Source organism: Rattus norvegicus, chromosome 9, assembly GCF_021556685.1.
Source record: "Rattus norvegicus strain SHRSP/BbbUtx chromosome 9, alternate assembly SHRSP_T2T, whole genome shotgun sequence".
NCBI classification, from domain to species: Eukaryota; Metazoa; Chordata; class Mammalia; order Rodentia; family Muridae; genus Rattus; species Rattus norvegicus.
The window spans coordinates 79,125,171-79,145,668 of NC_141542.1; the positions used below are offsets into that span (position 1 = coordinate 79,125,171).

At 40.5% G+C, this 20,498-nt stretch overlaps 1 protein-coding gene across 1 annotated transcript in view; it reads left to right on the forward strand.

Moving 5' to 3' along the window:
- Positions 1-20,498, forward strand: part of Pard3b (par-3 family cell polarity regulator beta) — a 1,028,371-nt gene that overhangs the window by 924,070 nt on the left and 83,803 nt on the right.

The window sequence follows — 20,498 nt, forward strand, 5'->3', positions numbered from 1 at the left end:
CAGAGGATTGTTGTCAAAGATATTAATCGTTTGTATATGAGATCTGAGCAATTCATGTTCCCAAATCTCACCAGTATAATAGAATGGTGTGCCTTGAGATAAGGGAAATTTTTGTATGAGAATTCAATGTGCTAATTCATTCAGCATTGAAGGAACAGAAAAGAATAATGTCAGCACTAGAGGGACACTCTGATTTCTCTGGGTAGCACAATTTTTTCCCTGCCTTGTAAGTCTACCTATAAAATATACTTAACACACAAAAATTGTCCAGGGATGGAGATTAGCGTTAAATGATAAGAAAATGTCAGCTACAGTGCCTGACTTACACCTGGTACTCAATACACGGTACTAAGTATTAGCTCTTGGCACTGTTATTGGAACAGAGCTGAGGGTGGTTGCTGTAACCTTCGTCCTATGTGTCCTTTTGGATGATCGGTGCCTCCTAGTCTACCATCACCTTGGAAAGACAAGCATATTATAGGAGAGTCTTCCGCTCGTGTTTCACACATGTTTCTGCTCATAAGATCAAGGAGTGGGGAATGGACCTAATTCCCTTAATTTTCACATCTACATCTATGAGGTCATGAATTACATGTGGACCGAACTTTAGTTTCAGCGTATCCACTGTTGTGCAGAGTAATGACAACTCTGCAGGCCAGGAGAGTCCCTTTCACAGAAGGGAGTTTTCAAACACCAGTGGAGCCAGGGAAGGTACACACATGTACATGTACACATGTAGGAGGATCACAAGTTAAGGCCAGGCTCATCTACATGCTAAGATTGAAACCAGCCTGAGGTGCATGAGATCCAGTCTCAAAAACAAAACAAACAAGCAAAACCCCAAACCAACAAAATGTATAAATACATGTTAACAGAAGTATGTTGTGAATATTGGTGATCCAAACCAGTGATGTCAGCCTGTTTGGAGAAAGGCATGCCAAGACTATGCAACCAAACCAGTAACTACTTATGTTTTAGATGGGTATTAGAGTTAAACAGAATGATATTTCCAGTGGTGGGACAATGTCTCTTAGATTCTCAATAGTAGAGAAGAACAATTTCTAGGGAATAACAAATGCAATCACCATTCACCCTGTCTCAAACTGGTCCTGATTGACTTTCTGCCTTAAACGAGAGAGGTGAGGTACTTGCTAGGCACAGCTCAGTCTCCCTTAGCAAAAACTGGAGATGAGGTGATTGCCACAGTCCTGAGGACAGAACACCATGGCCAATGCTCTGAAAAGTGTTTATCAATCCCTATGAGCAAAATAAGAACGTAATTTTTGAATGACTACCCCTTGTTATTTCAACCTTATTTAAAGATTTCTTTACTTTGAGCTGAAAGAATAAAGATGCTATCCCTGTGAAGCTCACCAAACCTGAATTGGGGGTGGCCTTTTGGGGGCACCCTTTTCTTTTTTTTTTTATTTTATTTTATTTTATTTTTTTATTATCTTGAGTATTTCTTATATACATTTCAAGTGTTATTCCCTTTCCCAGTTTCCGGACAGACATCACCCTCCCCCCTCCCCTTCCTTGTGGGTGTTCCCCTCCCAAACCTCCCCCCATTGCCACCCTCCCCGCATAGTCTAGTTCACTGGGGGTTCAGTCTTAGCAGGACCCAGGGCTTCCCCTTCCACTGGTGCTCTTACTAGGATATTCATTGCTACCTATGGGGACAGAGTCCAGGGTCAGTCCATGTATAGTCTTTAGGTAGTGGCTTAGTCCCTGGAAGCTCTGGTTGCTTGACATTGTTGTACTTTTGGGGTCTCGAGCACCTTCAAGCTCTTCCAGTTCTTTCTCTGATTCCTTCAACGGGGGACCTATTCTCAGTTCAGTGGTTTGCTGCTGGCATTCGCCTCTGTATTTGCTGTATTCTGGCTGTGTCTCTCAGGAGCGATCTACATCCGGCTCCTGTCGGTCTGCACTTCTTTGCTTCATCCATCTTGTCTAATTGGGTGGCTGTATATGTATGGGCCACCTGTGGGGCAGGCTCTGAATGGGTGTTCCTTCAGTCTCTGTTTTAATCTTTGGGGGGGGCACCCTTTTCTAATGGCTCTCCTTATACCAAACAAACTTGTAACCAAACAATTTAGTGATTGAAGAAGAATCTATTTTAATTTGTGTTTCCCATGCTCTGGTGTTTTGAGCTTTGCTAAATGTGACTGATTTTATGTTTCCCAGACAATTCGAATCTAAGGCATCCCAGAGGGATGCTGGGAACTGCAGTGTCATAAAAGACAAGTGTTCTCTGTGATCGCCTGAGATACTCCAAACTGGGGATTAGAATCTCAGCATCCTTTCCACTCCTTTCCCTATGCCAAAGAAAAACACTGGTACCTTTTGTCTAGGGGAGGCCTGAGAAATTACACCTTTGTCTTGCTCCATTTGGAGAGATCTAGGAGAGCAAGCTTAGGGAGTTAACATTTCATTTCTGCCTCTCAGCCAGATCCGACGAAGCATCTTTCATGAGACTGTAGTGTCTAGCTAGATTAGGCTGGTCCTCAGCACCACAGGAGTTCTTATTAAAGTCAGACCAAGGGACTGGGAGGCAGAGCCACCCCTAATAACTTAAAATTCTCCAGGGAGTCAACAAGCATTCTGAAATTCAGACTTCATCATGGAAATCAAGCATTGGTTCCTTCCACTTCCAGGAATGTCTAAGAAAGCCATGCTTGCTTATAAAACCATTGTCATCATGATCATCAGAAATATTCCACAGACTTAGAGCTGCCCCAGTACAGTACCACACTCAGGTCAGGAGGCCTAAAGAGTGTCCCCCAAAACCATCCTATTCCAGAAAACTTCTGAGCTCCCAAGAGAAAATTAAGAAGATAGGGGCTGGGGATTCAGCTCAGTGGTAGAGCGCTTACCTAGGAAGCGCAAGGCCCTGGGTTCGGTCCCCAGCTCCAAAAAAAAAAAAAAAAAAAAAAAAAAAAGAAGATAAATAACCCTGAAACCGTCATCCTTCCTTGCTGTCCTCAGGACCACTCTGCAGATAACAAACCTGCAGATATTCAAGTTCCTTATTTAAAATGCTGCAGATTTGTACAGAACCTGCAGGCTTTCTCCTACACACTTTGGAGAATTTCCAGACTATTGATAGTACCAAATGTAATATCAATGTTATGTAGATAGTTTTTAATCTCTGTAATTTGGAGAATAATAATAGGAAATTATAAATGCATATATGTGTGTGTATGTTTAGTAATATGCATCGCATGCATACTTGTCTATTTGTGTGCTTTTGTTTATTGGTACACAGTGTACAGGTATATTTACACATGTGTGTGCATATGTATGGAGTCCGGATGTGAACCCCCAGGCTCTGTCCACCTTTATTTTGTTTTGGAGGGTAGATTCTCCCACCTCATCTTGGATCGTTTAAACTACATGGCTGAATAATAATCAACCCTAAGGATTTCATCAGTCTCCACCTCCCAGCACTGTGCTTATAAGCATTTTATATATACCTGGCTCTTTTTTAATGAAGGTTCTAGAAATAGAACCTGGTTTCTCATGCTAGCAAGTTACTTTCTTTACTAACAGCTATCTCCATAGCTACCCAGATGCAGTAACATGCCTCCGAATGATTCCTTGACTCTATCAGTACAGATGCCATCCAGATGTACCCTCAAACTAGATTAAAAATAGGCCAAAGAGAAAGAAAATATACTCACAGAAGTCTTTAAACCCAAAATGATGAAAATGTTTGCTGAAAAGATTATTAAATATTTTAAAGTATTTTTATCAATGGGACTGACTACTGTTTTTTTTTTCCCTTTTGATACTACACACACTCAGTGACTTGAGCCTAAGACATCTCTCATAATTTCCTCTTTTTGCATTACTTTTCCATTTTCTCTATCTCTTGCTCAATTTTAATAAATATTTATTTCCTCAATATCAATTCCAATAAATATTCATTTGCCCAGTCTCAGTGGAGGCCAATCACTGGCAGCAAGAATGTGGCATTATATCCACTTTAGAGGAACTCACAATCTAAGCCAACACTCCATGGGACAATAGCACATGTGGGCAATGCTGTAACCAGCTCCTTTGTGGACTCAGAGGGAGGGGGCAACTTATCATATTGGGTGTGCAGTCGGTTGCAGACAAGGTGCTCTGGGAGCTATTTAGGCAATTTGAGGCTTGCCTCAGCCAACATATTTTATTATTCCTTTCTCATGTCAGTAGTATATTTTTCTTCTCCAAACCAAAATAATAATAGTAATAATAACCCGCCTGATTTATTTGCCTCATATGTTTGAGAACAAGCAAACCCATGAAGATTGTAAGGTTTGTCAATATGGGCCAGAGAGCTGAAAAGTCTTTTCCATCAGCCTTCTTCGTAGCCGTTTTCCCATCCAGGCTCTGAAAAGCTGTAAAGAATTGGTCTAGAGAATTTCAGTGACTCCGTGTGAAATGGCCTGGTGGGTTTTTATAGGCCCAATTAAGTAAGCAAGATATGCAAGCTGTGAAGTGTTAACATTTTCCAAAAGAAGACATGATAGCTGCTATCTGCTGGTATTTTTTTATTTTCTGTAAACCTTGTTAAGACTGTCACCGTCCTCTGGCAACAGGCTGCCTTTTTTATTAGCAGATAAAGATTATCTGCTTATTTAATAGCAGCACGAATATCCTGTAAGTAATTCCGGAAATGGGGTGGCTCTCAAGTTTTCTGCAACTGTCCCTACCTTCATTGTTGCCTTCTTCATGAGCTGCACAATGTGCATTATTATCGCTCTCTCTCCCTTTTGAAATTCTTGGCTAAATAAGAATGTTTACCTATGAAAGAGTTTATAGACTCCAGATGGGATGGGAGAACAAGCAAGCCTATATATGGGGAAAATGGTAGGTGACATCCCTTAGCCTTAACATGGCATGTTAGGTCCCACTGTCCTAAAAAAACCTGATATCACATTCTTCCAGTAAGGGAAGTTGACTTAGGTACAGTATGATTGCAAACAAAAGAGGTAGCTGGGTCAATACCAAACAAACAATAGCAAAGCTCCACTTGGAAAGGTTTTCTCATCCAGTCGGGCTGGTGGTCTAGGAGCCGAGCAGAAGGAATGTGTTCAGCATCCGACCTGCAAAGTGAAAGATTTATACTCAGAAGGGAGGAAGAACGTAATGCTGAGGTCATGCTAACCGTTTTAAGACAGAGATTGAAGGCAAATAGACCATAGGCAAGTGTCCTGTCTAGCCTTCTGTCACCTCAACACAAGCCATTGTCATTTGCCAAGAGGGAACCTCAACTGAGGACATTTGCCCACCCGATTGACCTGTGGGCAAGCCTGTGGTTTACTTTCATGACTGATAATTAATGTGAGGTCCTGCTTCACTATGAGTGGTGCTAGCTAGCCTTGCTGGTCATCCTTGGTGCAATAAAACAGAGGATGGATAAGCCATGGAGACTAAGCAGCATGTAGCACTCCTCCATGGCTTCTGCATCAGTTCCTGCCCACCAGCTTCTACCCTGCTTGAGTTTCTGCCCCAACTTTCCTCAGTGATGAACTGTCACCTAGATGTGTACAATGAATAACTCATTGTTCCCCCTTCAGTAGATGCTTTCAGTTAGGGTGTTTCATTGCAGCAATAAAAATATAACTAAGACAATAAGCAAATACAAAAACATCTGGAGATTGTTTTATAAGTATAAGGATAAGGGTCTGAGCTCTTACCATCAATGGTCCAGTACCAGAAATGAGATTTCCAATGTATTTTCTCTGTCTGTTCCTTAAAGGCAACTCATAAAAACCAATTGCACCGCCCAGCATTATGACTCATGCCTATAATTGTATCTGAGAGATGGGAGCAGGAGGGTCAGAAGTTCAGGGTCATCCTTAATACCCAACAATTCCGAAACCAGTGTGGTTACATGCACCCTGTCAATAAGTACAGACATACATACATACATGCATGCATACATACAGGCAAATATCATTGCTGAGTAAGTTTTCATGGTTAAATTTTACCTGACAGCCAAAGACACTAAATTTATTAAAAACAAAAGCCAAGCAAATAAAAAAATATATAATGATAAATAATTATGATTATTTAACTGACACTTATATTACAAACAATGGAAACCTGATTTTAGTTGCTTAAGCAAAACAAGGAAACTGCTGCCCAAAGTCATTATTGCTGACCTCAGGAGTGGCTGCATCCAGCTCCTCCAGGCTGGTCGCTGGGAGTCTCTTTCTCTCAGCTTCCCATTCTCTGTAGGCACCATTCTCAGGGACAGGTAGTGACAACATAGCCATCAGCACCTCCAACTCATCAGGTCTGTGGGAACTCTTACCCCCAGCAGACCCCAGAATTTCCTATGAGGTACTCATGGCTCGATTGCCTTAGCCTGAGAGCCGGACTAATCAGACAAGGCACGGACAAGGTTAGAAGCAGAACCAAAAACTGGAACCGAGTCCACCTAAAGTCCATAAGTAAATTGGGGTGAAAAGAACCCCAAGAGAAATTAGGGTACCATTAAGAGAAGGGATTGGATGTTGACTACAACCAGGAGTTCTCTAAAATAACTTTAAAATCTAATTATATAAACTTTACCATCTTACATTTTTAAAGATCTAATGAGTTTATGTATTTTTCCTGTTTATAATTAGAGAGAATGTAGCCATCAACAACCCCAAATTTGCTGTCTTTTCTTTGCTACATAAAAAGAAAAAGATACTTTCTTTTGTCTACTAATCTTGTACCTTTGAACTATCCAAGGACTCAAACAATTTTTCTGAGCTATTCATCTGAAATTACCAGACTTGTAGCTTTATAATTACCTGAAGAAAGTGACATTTTGGTTAACCTTAAATCCAAGAGTTAAAGAAGCAATAGAATTCTTTGAAATAACTAAGGATGCTTGCTTTCTTTACACAGGGTGAATGCTCATATGTCTTTATAACTGCACTGGCTACTTTTATGTCACCTTGACATGAGCTAGAGTCATTTTTGAAGGAGGAACTTTAAATTAAAAAAAAAAAAAGTCCCTACCAGACTGGTTTATGGGAAACTCTGGAGGGGGGATGTTCTTGATTGATGTTGAAGGGCCCAGCTCACTATGTACAATGCCCCCTCCCTGGGCTGTTGGTCCTAGGTGCTATCAGTAAGCAGTCTGAACCGTCACTAAGAGCAAACAAGTAAAAAGGTTTCCTCTACAGCACTGGTTTCAGTTCCCACCTCCAGGTTCCTGCCCTGAGTTGCAGCTCTGACTTCCCACACAATGTGAAGTATGAGAAGTTCCTTTTGGTCATGGTGTTTTATCACAGTGATAGAACCCTAACTAAGACAACAACATGCTCATTTTTGAGAAGCATATATTCTTTTATTAAAATCTTGAAGCCATAGAATAGAATATAAAAATAGAGCCATTAATATTATGTATGCAGAGACAGCCAGCTTTCTGTCACCACTACAAAATACCTAAGGTGACTAACTTTCGAAAATAAAAGTGTCACCTGGGCTCACAGAACTGAATTACAGTGTCAGCCATGATCAATGTGGCCCATCGTTTTAAGCCTGTGGTGAGCCACCACGTTATGGTAGAAGATGGGTGGGACAGCAAAATGGCTTCATACATGTCCAGGAACCAAAGGGAAGTAACAGTGCCTAGGCTACCTCAGTATATTGCAGAGGCACAACCACAGTAAGCAAAGAAGCCCACCCCGACCCGGGAGCATCACCTCAGCAATGCAGACTCTCGTGTATGGGTTTTTATGGACAGTCAAGATTCGAAGTTCCGTCTAGGGAGTACGCGTCACCTGCTTGGTGGATTAGCTCTCTGGAGCTCCATTCACAGTTCCCGCCCAAATGGTGGACTGTGTCCACAGATCACTGTTTCCCTCAGAGCCTAAAACAGCTGAACTGAAAAACATAAATGATGTAAATGGTGTCAAAGCATGGAGGAGGAGGGGACCTACTGCATCCGTGAGTTAAGCGGCTTTGGCAAGACCCGAAGCTTGATTGAACTAGTCCTTGGTAAAGCATGAAATGCCAGTTTAATGGCTGGAATTCGCTCACCTGGGTTTCAAGAAGAGATGGAACGCAGAAAGGAAGTAAAAGCAATTAAGGACTTTTGTGGCTGGTGGTGGTAGCTTTAGCCCTTTATGCTTCTAGGCTGCTTTCACAGGAATACACTACCGTACACGATACATGGGGAGAAAGCTAGGTTATATAATGTGAGTGAATCTCCAGCTTTTAAACCATGGCAGCAATCACCTTGAAAGGAGGCAACGTGTTCACAGGCAATCCCCAACACAGAAATAAACCGTATTGCAGAGACCCATTTAGAAGTTGGCAATTTAGAAGTAGACATGGATTTCCCATAGGGGTAGGGGGAAGATTGGTTGTGGGGTTCCCAAACCAGCATCCAAATTTCCACTGAAACTCAGTAACATTGTGTTGATCACAGTGCCATTGGCTGGAGCTGCAGCAGGACCTCCAGAGCCAGAGGAAGAGGACATTTTCTTCTTCCTTTCCTGGACACATACACGTTTGGCATATTCTCCTGGTCCTTCCTGTAAATGTCTCCCTTGACCTTTAATTGCCCCTGACTTCCTCCATCATGGCTTCCCCCTGAAACTTCACTCTTCTTTCCAAAGCCCAGTGCACAAATTTACCTCAGCCCCACCCCCAGGAAGTTATCATTTTGTCAGCATTTGCTTCCAGAAGTCCACTCTGACCCATCAGGTTTGTGGGAAGTATAGGAGGCGGGATCAGGAGGCTAACTGGAACAAGCTGCTCCCACAGTGGACTGCTGGGTCTGTTCCTTGTTGCTCTGTCACCTCTCTGCCAGCCTGCGCTTTCTCCCAAGACTGGTCTTTGTACTTAGGGCCCAAGTTTTGTCACGTGGCCCTGTCTGACTGGCTTCCTGTCATCAGTGATCTGATTCTGAAAATGGAACTGATTTCTTCAGTAAACTCACCCTCCCATCCTCCAAAGGAAACCCTTTGTTCCTGCATCTGCCTTCTGGAGCCCATAGCACCAGTTAATATAACAGTGGCCATGACTCATCAGCCCTGCCTGACCATATGCCTTGAAAGACCCTAAACTGCTCTGTCCACGCATCCTGTCTTTCTAACGCAGAAATGATGAAAATTGCTTGAGCAGGGCTGATTAGAAACGTGGCAAGCAAGCAGAGCATTTAATTATATAGATAAACCAGGATCATAAGTGATTGCCCAAGTTTGCATCAAGGTTACACCAATTACTAACTGGGGATGTGTGGGCCATTCTCTACTTCTCTGTCTCCTTTAATAGTGTGCTGCTGGTGCTGTCTCACGTAAGTAAGGATCGAGCATATGACTGCATGGGAAACATTTAGAATGGTATCTGCCATGTAGGGAGTGTTCCATAAATGTTTTCAATGGTTTACAGACCAAGGAGTTTAGAAGCCATTCATTCCACTGGCTAGACGACCATGTCTCCTTAGTCATCATCTTCTGTCTTTAGTGTCTGATCATTCTGGAGTTCTGGGTCATTATACAGCGCGCACTGCATCATGGGAGGCCCTCCAGCCCCACTCACTGCACTACCTTGGAGAGATACATGGTGCCTTCAGGAGGCAACTGTCAGCTTGGTTAGTAAGCACCATTTTGGCAAATCCCATTGCTTCAAAGGTCAATACCTATTTTCCTCCCTCCCACACATATACTTTCCTTTCTAAGGCCCACTCCTTTCATCCTTGACCCCGGGGCACCCCTAATCTCTTTAACAAGCTTATGCAAAAAATCAAAGGCCAGCGGGAAGCTGACCGCAAGTAACTTCTGCTTTCAGTCAACTTCAGGCTGACCTAAGAGTGAGGGTGACATACAAAGAGATACATACAAACTCTTTGCTTAATAAATTAAGCAATGCCAGATTATTGACAACAATGACATCATTTATTCAATGCCTACCCGACCCAGTTTTGTACAGCATATTTCAAAGATGCTGTGACGTAGACATCTCTAACCCTGCTGTGTAAACGGTTACACTAAGACTGCTCCATCACCACACAATCATTAACAAAGCTGACTCCAGAGCAAAGAGATGAAAAGGAGAGACTCAGCCCCTGGCTGCTCTGAGATATTTTTATGTAAGGGGCAGGGAGAAAGAGAAAGATTTCCTGTTGCCCTGCCTTGAAGCACTCTTACTTAAACACTGTCAGAACTGTTTCTCTTCCTCTGCTGAATGACTCTTCATCACTCCGAATTTGCTTTGGATCCCAACAGGACTGAACCAAAACCCAAGTTTGGTATTATTTTTTTCAATTCCCTTTAAAAATCTAAACGAAATCATTCTTTTTATGTTGTAATCAAATAAGTTAGCCATCTCCGGGCTCTAACCCAAACCTAAATAGCAAAAAAGCCGAAAAATGAAAGTTCAGAACCACATTATTTTTCCATAATATGTCAAAAAAAAAAAAAAAAACAACCCTCTCTGCTACACTTACACTCAAGTGAAAAAAGATCCCTTTCTGCCTCTAATGAGCAATTAATTCCAGCTCAGGATGTCGAGTTTAGAAGAAGTTAAGTTTCCCCAAACCACAACCGTTTGTGTTGGACCATGCTGAAAACCCAAAATTCCAACTTCTCAATAATAACATTCTTTTCTTCTACTGCAATGGGAGAAATGACCATTTTATGTAATATAGGAGGGACCATAGCAGAAACTCCTATGAATTCCAGATTGCCTAAACAGTTCTCAAAGCTGTTTAAAATCAGTTGGATGTGTTTTGTTTTAACAGAGCTGAAAAGGCCTAAAATAAACTTTGGGTACTAAATTAAAAGGAGAAGATGATGTTTACAGTAAAAGATATGAAAATCCACCTAACTAGTGTTTGCAGCCCTTCAAGTTGACAGCAGTGCAGAACTTGTAGGCCGTGGCATCTTCCTAACTATAAGCCACTTGGGTCACAACCATGGCCATCTTGTTTTTTCTTTTAAGAGAGCGTTGGCGTCATAACCATTCTGAAGTTTTACAACATTTGGTTCTTATTTAATATCAACTATTCTGATGTTATGGTGGGAAAAAGAAAATTTATAGAAAGCCTGCCTTTTGGATTCATAGGAAAGATACTGAATCAGAGAAAATCCTGAAGTGATGGCCATGGGTACCACAGCCAAAACCATGGCTAAGGCAGTTGCCATTTCCCATAAGCACTATGGTGACTTTTGGATAAAGCTGTGATACATACCAGCATCTGTGACTCGACAGTTCTCCCAGGTCTCTCATCCAATACTGTTTCATGGTGAGCCTTGAAATCACAACACTAATTACATTTATGAAAATGTACAAAAGTTAGTACCACTGACTTCTACCGCTAGGCTGACAAATCACACTTCCCATTCACTCTAGGAAATAATCCTAAAGGACAGGATATGACGTGTTTACCGCAGGTCACTGAGGAATTAGTTCCTTTCCTACTTTCGAGACTAGACTTAGGGAAAATCAGTGAATCTCTCTTCAGATGATTTAGCTGATCTGCGTCGTCTCTCACTCACTTGGCTCAGGAAAACCAGAGCAGCACATGTGCAAAACATGCACGTCTTACAATTCTTCAATCCTCTGTTAGTTATTTGTCCAGTGAACACTGAGTAATGTATGAATGCCTACGAAAATATACATCGGGGCCAACAACTGCAAACTCTCCAAAAGCAATGAAAGATTCATCCTCTCTCTCTCTCTCTCTCTCTCTCTCTCTCTCTCTCTCTCTCTCTCTCTCTCTCTCTCTCCATTTCCCTCTCCTTTCCCCCTCTGCCCTCTGTCTCCCTGCTTTCTTGCTATCCTTTCTCCTCTCTCTCCCTCCCCCTAACGTATGTGTGTCTGTCTGCATCTATGTCTTTGTATCTGTCTATGTGTATGTGTGATGTATGTGCACATAAACACATTAATGCTTTGGAATTTCCCCCTCGGAGAAACAGTAGGAAATGTTGCCTGAGAAAGATCATCCCCTTCATGATCTGATGTGTTTTCTCTAATGAACCTTCTGGCTCACCCTGTAATAATGGATCCCCCCAAACCATGTGGAGACGTCTCCGTTTTTCAGTTTTACTCCCCCATCATCAGTAATTGCCGGAGACCCAGATTGTTTGTGAGGAGCAAATCCCATTTAGTTCCTTAGATCTATCAGCTACTTCTTTCTCCTTCATCTATTCAGTTGCACGCCCAGCTTCCTGTTTTCTGAAAAATTCCCTTTACAGTAATTTCCAGGTTTAAATAGTCAGGCGGTATGAATATTCTTTATCTCTGTGTGTGGTTATGAGGGAGTCAGAGACTCACATTCCAGACCAGGAAATCATGGTCTCATGATTAATGTGAAGGATGGCAAGGGGAAAAAAATCTTTTAAAATAGTTCTTAAATTGGTGACTGGGGGAGACACTATTGCGTCTACGCGTTTGTGGTTTAGGTATGGGTTTAAACTGCTTTGGATATTTCCCAAATTCAGACAGAGGAAAACTTTCTCTTTTCTAGATGTAGATGCAGATATGTAAAGTTAAAAACTGCAATTCTAAATCCACATAGCTGACAAACAGAAAGCCAACACTTTGTTTCAAGCATTCAGTGTTTCCCCTTGATGCATACCAAAAATCTGAATCCCTTCCCATTCATAATCTCCTAAGGTTTTTCTAGCTTTAGCTTTTATCTCCAAAATAAGAAGAAAATCTATTAATGTTCTAGCATCATTTAAGGAAAATAATAACCTTGATTTTACTTGTTTGTCATTTTAGACCTAGGACTAGAGAACAAAGTTCAAGACATGTGATTGCTTGGTTCTGTTCATTCACTCATTCCTTGGGCTTCCATTCAGTGGCAACTTCGAACCAGAAATTTACATGACTCCATACATGAGTCCAAGTCAGTGAGAAGGGCAGACAGGAACCATAATTTCATTTAAGGAGATATTTAGGAGTAGTTATACAGGAAGAAATCGGTAAGCGAATGTATAAGATGGGGGTGACCAGTAATTAATGAGGTAGATTTGCTTCTATCCCTGTAAGTTCTCCCTGTGTACTTGGCCTTGGTTATATCTGCACTGAGGGCAGCCTGCTGCAAAGCAAACTTCTGCATCTAGCAATTGTTCTCTGCAATTTATGAACAAATATAAAGTAGCTTTTAGCATATGTCCAATAATGAGACTATTCTTGAAGTCCAACCTCTCACCCTGGAGATTTGCACATTCATGTACTGTAGCAGGCCCAGTTAAGGACCTAAATCAGCCCGAGAGGCTCATTTTTCACACTGAGTCTCATGGCTTCTTAAATGATCATGGGATCAATTAATTGGACACTGTTGTTATCTTTAGACTATTTGAATAAAATAGAATATATTAGAGAGCGTATACTGTAGTAAATATTGTGATTCTGGTAAGGGTTTTTGTTTCTGATCAAATGCATACACACACACACACACACACACACACACGGGTAGACAGACAGACACAGAGAGATAGACAGATAGAGATAGGAGACAGAGAGAGAGGGCCTGGTCATGAGGTAAATTATAGGTCTCATGAACTATGATTTTAGAAGGCTGAAACCTACAGTCTAGACTCTAAGTTACCTATACGGTTGTTAATCATTTCATTTAAAAGGAGTCATGTGGTATTTATGTCATACTAGGGATTCAGAGAATTTTTATGAATTAAGACTAAATAAATCCTATCTGAAACAGATAATGTATGGCAGAGATGGTTTGTCTGGGGCATGTCTATATATCAATACAAAAGATATATATATAAAAACGATGCATACACATGTTTTAAATAAGTTCAGCTCAACAGCCAATGGCTTTACATAGCTCTGAAGTCAAATTGGAAGAGGACAAAGTGTAGCCCGAAGCAATGAGAGACAAGGTCAGTATGCATGGCACACTTTCAGCTTGTTTCTTTCCAGAAAGCTACTAATTTTTCTTTGTTATTTCAGTTCATCATCACAATAATCCCGGCTCACTCTTAAAAGTTTAGGTAATTAGGACTGGGACCACAGTTCAGCAGTTTAAATACCTAGCCAAGCATGAAGACCAGAGGTCAGATCCTCAGAAACCGAAGTAAAACACCTGGTGACACGTGTAAATCCAATCCTGGAATGCACAGAAGGGCAGTCCACAGAGCAAACTGGCCATAAAGACCAACCATGTTGGAGAGCTCTGGGTTTGATTGAGACAGGAAGGAGGAAAAGCAGTAGATGATGATTCTATATCACCCTACAGTGTCCACATGCTCATGACCCACATACCCGCACTCACACATGTGCAAGACATGCATGAACATGCACACACACAAACACATACACACATACACACACACAAACACATACACACATATACACACACAAACACACACACAAACACACACACATACACACACCCATATACACACACACATACACACACCCATATACACACACCCATATACACACACACATACACACACATACACACACATACACACACATACACACACATATACACACACACATACACACACATACACACACATATACACACACACATACACACACATACACACACACATATACACACACAAACACACACACAAACACATACACACACATACACACACAAACACACACACACATATACACACACACATACACACACATATATACACACAAACACACACACACATACACACACATATACACACACAAACACACACACACAAACACACACAAACACATACACACACATACACACACCCATATACACACACACATACACACACATACACACACACACATACACACACCCATATACACACACACATACACACACCCATATACACACACAAACACACACACACATACACACACAAACACATACACACACATATACACACACAAACACACACACACACATACACACACCCATATACACACACACACATACACACACATACACACACACACATACACACACCCATATACACACACACATACACACACACATACACACACACAAACACATACACACACATACACACACACATACACACACATATACACACACAAACACACACACACACATACACACACACAAACACACACACACACAGAGATAAAAACTGGAAACAGAAAATAAGCTTTAGGTAATGAGGAAAATTGTAAAATGAAAATAAAAAGCGTCCATTGCCTGTCCACTCGAGAAACAACAAATTTGTTTTAAGAACTCTCTTTCCTACCAGTGCATACATCTAAGAATATCACATGTAATAATTAAAATAGAATCCTTGTAAATATACTTTTTTCCCTTTCTGCTACATTGTAGGCAATTCCCACACAGTTAAATACAAATTTAATATTGAATGCACCCTGTTTTATAGAAAAGATATTTGATTTATCAGTTAAATATTTTACCATTATTAGACATTTAAATGGTTTTTATAACTTCTTAAATGTAATAACAAGCTTTATAAATCAATATTTACATATTTATTTTATCATAAATCAGTATATTATTTATTTTTAAAACTTTGCTGCAGATAACTCAAATAACCCCAGGAAAGCTGGTTCATTTGTATCCCCACAGCTATAGATCTATTACTGAAGTCAGTGACTATTTATGGGCTGTTTTTTTACACTTTTTATGGAAGCTCTAATATTTTCATTTTTCCTAGACTTTTCTATTTGCTGGAAAGGAGACTGTTGCTTGTTTTATTTATTAATTACAGCAGTCTAGCCTAATATTTTCTATGAAGATGAGGCTGGCTTGGAACTCAGAGGTCTGCCAAGCCTCTGCCTCCCCAAGTGGTGGGTTTAAAGGTGTACACTACCATGCCTAGCAAGATTGAGAGTTTGTAAGTTCTTTAGAGACTAATTTTTTGCTGTATATGAATCCTAACTTCTGTGCATCCTTCATATGGAAGGTATTCAGCCATTGTTTGTAAATATTATCTAAATATCTCTTCAATTCAGTCACCAGGCTCCCGCCATTCTGATACTTCAGAAGCAGAGGGGCCTCCATTTGTACACGAACAAACCAGCTATTCCTATCGAATCTTCAAATGGCATCCAAACATCTCTATGAGCATAGAGGCTTCCTCCTCTACTGGGAGAACTAGGAGTAGAGTTCCTAACCTTTCACACCTGCGTGTTTTAATCTTACAAGATAGAGCATGGGTTGTTGGCATTTCAGTTAAGATTTGCATCTCCTTCGTCTTGAGACTGGTGTCTAGGTTGCTTCCCTCCTTCTGACGTCAGTACGTTTACACAGAAGAGTTCCCTGGCTGCTGTAAAACAGCCTAGCTGGCTCTGCTTCTGCTTCTGCGCACTCTAACAGTTTCTGTGACGTAGAAATTCCCTCTGTGTGGAGATTGAAGTAGCTCTTCCAAAAAACATCTGTCCCGATGCTTCCTGGGGGATTCTCTGACATCATTTTCGACTTTTCCCGTAAATAGACTTTTTTTCCTTTACCAAATTTTCAAGTGTAGCATCTCTTTCTGTTAATTTGACTATTTCATTGAGATTTTTCTAACTTTTGTGTATTTTATAGCATCAGTGTGTTATATTTTCTGACGTATATCTATCTCATCTTTATGAACTGTAATTTTCTTTCTTTGAAATCATATATACAATTTGATCTAGTTTTTGAATTTTTGTTTCATTTAGCTATAGAAATATTTAGTGACATAAAGTAAGGTAATGAATTTGAACTTAGTTTTGACATATTTTCTTTCAGGAGGTAGCAATTAATAAATATGCTTTTTGTTTTATACATTAGAAAATGGACAGGCTTTATTTCTCTTGTGGCTAAGAGGGTTTTATATAACCATTATTTCAGCATTCAGAGAATTATATTTTAGTATGTTCTAATTACTCGATTGTCACAGAAAGTGGCTTCTAAAAACTCTTCTGTGAGAGATTTACTGTGAGTTGGTAGAGTGAAGGGTAACCTTGACCACTTAAAAAATTAGGTAAATAAATAAAAGCAATTTTCTTATTAAATAAAAATAAGTTTTTCTATAAATTATTATTTGCTTATGGGATGCTTGCAACATCCCAGGTAAGGTGTTGGGGCTTTATCAAGACTGACAGAGACAAAATCTCTACCTGCTGGTACGTGTCTGCTAGGAAATGATCAACAATATATGTGATATCCTTCAACACAGTGAGCTGGGACAGCTGTTCCCCCAAGAAATGTAATATATGATTTTAGGGAAAAATAACAAGTAGGGCAGCGCCACATTAAATGTAAATATTTTTACTAAAAGCATCTCAGTTTCACAAATTAAGTTGAGGAGCAACGTGTGTCCTACAACTGAAAAACGGTAAAAAAAAAAATCCTACTAATTATGTTTCGATGAGTGTTGTCATCTTGATCTGTCTCCAGCTCGAGCGCCCCGCCCCCACTCTGGATCTCTCTCGTCTAAAAGACCCAGGGTGACGTGCAACCAGACTTCCAAACGTGCGGTTGCTCCCTCTTTGCTCCCATGCCTGGTGTTCTGTTCTCTCACGAATGACTCTCGATTTTAAACACCTCTTTCCTATTTTCTAAGTCTTAACCCATGTATTACACTTCATTTGTGTTTGTTTTCTGATGGTTTCAATCATGCTGTCTTTATAAAAAAAAAAAAAAAGAAAGGAAAACATCATTTAGTCTGTTTCCTCTATCAGTCTCAGAAATGAAGTCATATTGGCTCAGGTCCTTCCTTGTCAGAGAATAATAAAGCAAAATCCCTGTGTGTTATCCCAACTTCCCTGAAACATCCTAACCTGTGATATTTTAGGTCTAGGCATATGCTGAAGAGCACCATGCTTCTTTTCTTCCAACATGTGCGTCCTGTCAGCCAGGAACCCATGGTGCCCAACACCTCCCTTCCTTGAGTGACATCTCCACTGTGGACCTCTTTCATGTGACTCATCCCTCTGCTAACCTCCTCCTTAGAGCAATTTCATTTCCAGAAGATTATAAACATATTATTTCTAATCCACTAAAATCTGATAATATCCATTACATATAAATCTCAACACATATACAATGCCTGGTGCTTTGAGCTATAACGAAGACATTTGTTGAATGAATGTCATACCTACTTCTGCAGTTTGGTTTGGTTTTCTGAAAAGTGCCCTTGTCATTCGTTTTTAACATCAGTGAAGAAGTCCTAGGCCGGCTTTATAAGTGAGCTGTTTCTTTTCTGTGGATCACGGGGCTTCTTTTTTTCATTTGTTTTTATCAGTACACAGCTACGGATAGGAATGGCAATTCCACGGCTTTCTCTCACCTTCAGAAACTCTCCTAAACCTTTTTTTCAACGATCCTGAAGTATGAGTCATGGTATACAAGCTTCCAGATGATGTTGCACAGGAAGCATCATCTCCACAAGCTGTGATAACAAACCACTTTCTGTTTCTATATCAAGTAGGACTAAGCTGGAAAAGCCCACAGAAAGTCAGAGAGTTATGGGGATATCTGGGGTTTAGTTTTGTTATTTGCACTGAAAATGTGGAAATAATTAGAATGTAAGGCTGGCCATGGTGCCAGTGTAATTCCTTGTACATATAGAGGCTTTTGTCTTTGATCCATCAAGCCACATTAATGTAGTTATTTAAAAGTAAAGTCTCTATGGTAACACGGTTATATGTTACATGGCTTATATGGCTTCATCAGTTCTCACACTTGGACCCAGCACACATGCTAACCTAATGGCAAAACTGTATTCATGGCAAAACCGTATTTGTAGAATCGCAGAAAATCTGTGTTGTAGATTTAGAATAGAGCATGTGAAAGCCAGCATTATTAAAAACTTGTTCATCTTTCATGTGGGCGACCAGTCTAGCTCAATGAGAATCTCAGCCAAAGGGCTGTGAACTGCCATCCCAACCCCTACATTTCTACAGACAGAATTATGCAGACTCTAAAGAACAAAGAACTCCGCGATGCTTTTTCAAAAGTTTTATTAGAATCAAACTAGTTCTTTTCTGATCTTACCCTCTCCTGTGCTTCTGGCCCTGTACTTTCTAATGAATATCAAATCTCCGTGAAAGTGGCAGTTTTCATGTTCTGGATTAATATGCAATGGCTCCAGGAGGCCATGTCTTCAGGGGTTGTTTGCTAGCTGATGGGATCTATAGGGAGCAACTGGGTCCTGAGGGGTCCAACTTAGTCAATGGTTCAATTTATTAATGGATTGGGAGATGAGCTGTGGAGGCTGGAGCCTACTTGGAGAAAGTAGATCACAAGGAATGTTAGAAAGACTTATGTTACCTCTTGTACCTGAGCTCTGCTTCCAGCTGTAGTAGGGTGAACAGTTTTCATCTGCCATACCTTCCCTCCATGGTGGTTTAGCCTAGATATAGGCCTAAGAACCATAGTGTCAATAGATCACAGGCTGCAAACTGTGAGACCATGAGCCAAAAGAAATCCTTTCTTTGTCCCTCTGTATATTCAGAGCTTATCCAGGTGTGTATGTGTGTGTATGCATGCCTATAAATATATAAATCGGCATTACTGTTGGAATATTCCTTTTCCTTTTCCGAAACTTTTAGAGGACTCATACCCCCCAGAACTTTGCCAGTAAGAAACTTTGCAGAGTCTCTTAGGCCTCAATACCATAAGTGTGATTTTCCACATGCCTAACAAACTCAACTTTCATCAAAAACTGCTCATCTTTTATCTGTGGCATTTATTACCTAACAATGTGCCCAGATTCAAAGCAACATGGCAAATGCCACATTCCATGTTACTTCCTTTTGGGGGTCTGATGAAGAAAATAATGTAAGACACTGAATTCATTGACATTGAATGTCTAAAATGTATACAAATGCCCTTTAACTCCTGCTCAGCCTTTGTCCTTAGTTATTACTGGGGGTCTAACTGTTGAACACTCGGGGGTGGTGTGGAAAGGGGACCAGTTTTTGTCAATAGTGACCACTAACGGTAAAGCAATTTTAAGTGACTTTTGTACTCATATGTAGCTCCCTTTTAGGCTCAGTTTTGTTTGGGGATGCACATGACTTCCCAGTGATGGAAAAGTCAGAGGAGAAGTTTCCATTATAAATAAAACAGCACAGGCATCAGCCCATCATTAGAAGCAGCAAGTGTAACTATAATGAAAGTTACCTTGAAGAAATAAGTCCCCAGGATGGCATTCATTTCTTATTGATAAATATGCTTGATGCAATGAAATATAGCTTCTAGAAAGATAATGGAGCAGATAATTAAACAATGTATTTGGAAACATAAACACACACACACACACACACACACTCTGCAGGGAACATTGGTTAGCACAAATCATGTTAGTACCTTCTGTTGAACATTAACTGGCCTCTGAAAAAGGAAAAAAAACAGAACAGTCATTTTTTACTACAGTGGGACTTTTGATAATGTGGTACGTGACTAGAATCCACTAAGGAGAAAGAAGCTTACTGCTTGCTTCTTTTATATAGGTGGACGATGGTTGGAGGGGCTGATAAAACAAGTCATTAATATTTCCATTTCAGTAGCCTATGGCATTTTCTAATGGTCTTCTCTGAGGTGATAACAGACC